The sequence below is a fragment of the Alosa pseudoharengus genome, unplaced genomic scaffold, assembly GCF_046254945.1.
Source record: "Alosa pseudoharengus isolate Yale_2024_CS ecotype anadromous, Long Island Sound unplaced genomic scaffold, YU_APseudo_1.1 YU_APseudo_1.1_scf_23, whole genome shotgun sequence".
NCBI lineage: Eukaryota > Metazoa > Chordata > Actinopteri > Clupeiformes > Clupeidae > Alosa > Alosa pseudoharengus.
The window spans coordinates 332,501-334,437 of NW_027468685.1; the positions used below are offsets into that span (position 1 = coordinate 332,501).

Below are 1,937 nucleotides of genomic sequence, written 5' to 3' on the forward strand. Positions count from 1 at the left end.
GCCCTCCTGGGTTTTATTTTGACTTTTATTGTGATGTTCAATGCTTTCTACTGTGTAGGTGTTTTACAGTTTTGATTATTATTATTATTATTATTATTATTATTATACATTACAGGACTTGTTTTTTTATCATTGAAATGTATTCGTCCTGAGCGGCTTTTAGAGCTTTAGATGCGGTGCTCTTGCACATTTTAATTGTTAAAAAGTAAAAACAAAAAAAAGAACAAAATGTACCTTTTTGAGATGAAACTTGGAAAAATAAACATTAATGAAATGTAAATGAACTACTGAGGTGTACATCAGTGTTTCCTGGATCACGTTAGTCAACAACAAGCTCCTCAGAGATGCGGAAAACCCCTCAGTCTTCACCAGGGCACGGAGGCATTTCCATAGCTTTAACGACACTGTAGCTCTAAATAGAAGATAATATAATGTCAGTGTAGTAGCATTGAAAAGTAGTTATTATGTTTTTGTGAGAGCACAATTTCACATTTTCTAGTCATCTGTCTGACTATTACATCAATTATATCCATTATGCCAGTTACTTCTGTTCTCTTAGCCTCTGCAAATTAGCTTTAGTTAGCACAGAAACACACGCAGGAATAGTTTAAAATAAATATATTTTTATTATCTTGCCAGGAGAGTTCATGGGAAAGATAAAACGGTATATGAACATAAAAACCATTAATGTTATGTACAAACAAGAGACAGTTTGAAAAGACATCGGACAGAAAGCAGAGAGATGCTCTGTCAACCCCAGCATGACTGCAAGGACTCTGGGAGAAAAGAAACATCCATTTGTTCACTTTGTAACCCCCTCAGTATCCACGGCCTGCTGAGCTGACCCTCTTCCATATAGATGGCTGAAAGCAAACAGAATTGTTCGAATACAACTGTACATCACTGCATGAAAATTGAGGCATAGAGACATAAACCGTGACGACCCCCTTTTTGTCCCACCACAAACATTCAATGAGATTCCAGAGTTCTCACCACCACCAGCTCAGAGGCTGCAGGACTCTCAACAGAGAGAATGCTGCTGTTGGGCTTTTAAGGATTTGCAAACCGATTTAAATATGAAGACGTGATGCTCTGACATGGCCTGGTCGTTGGTGGTGTGGTGGGTTGTGGGAGGCCAAAGGAATGTCCCGTGAGGTGCGGCGCTCCAGTTGCGTCAGAGCCTCTGCTGACTGGCCACAGCTGTTTGGAATGGACTGGAATGCATCTGACTAGAGAGCTGAATAGAACCCAAGTTTTATCCAGGTCAGACCCGAGATGACCCAGGCCAGGTTTCGGCCTCATCTGAGGGGTACACTATGACACAAGATCAGTGATATGTTAAGCCTGGAGCCCGAGGTGTGCTCAAATTCAAGCATTAACATTTGCTTCTGTTTGTTCAACTTGTCATTTCAGGCTTTGTGCCCAACACCTAGCGGTGATCAGCACCACTAATCCTGCTTCACAGGAAACCCCTGGGCCATAGCTGGGAGTGGACCAATCAGTCATTCCCTTTTAATGCTGGAGTTCTGGGCCAGTAACCCTGACCACTTCATGATGAGTATGTTTGATTCTGCCGATATGACGATGGGCACTGCAGGTGATCTTGCACATGAAGGCATGAGGTCATGAAACCAGTGACATTCACATTCACTAACATTCAACAGAATGGAAACGGAACAGGACCTCTTATTGGCTGTGTTGCAGAAGCTAATGAGTGGAGACATTCTTCAGCTGTGGAACAAATCCAGCAACTAAAGATACACACACACACATTCTGATTAGACATTCTGATCAGAGCAACCAAAGATACACACACGCTCTTCTGTGGCGAGGCACGATTAAATTAATATGAAAATGCAAACTCATCACAGCTGGTTATGTACTGTATGGTGTGTGCAGCGTAGACATATGAAGTGCTCGTCAGCTGGTCATGTTGT

The 1,937-nt window shown here is 41.9% G+C and overlaps 1 protein-coding gene across 2 annotated transcripts in view; it reads left to right on the forward strand.

Annotated features, from left to right (window-relative positions):
• Positions 1-284, forward strand: part of top2b (DNA topoisomerase II beta) — a 70,119-nt gene extending 69,835 nt beyond the window's left edge. For both annotated transcript variants that reach the window (XM_076301074.1, XM_076301075.1), the window contains exon 36: positions 1-284. This exon is cut by the window's left edge. The gene's annotated coding sequence lies outside the window, so the exon portion shown is untranslated.
• Positions 285-1,937: the final 1,653 nt, after the last annotated feature.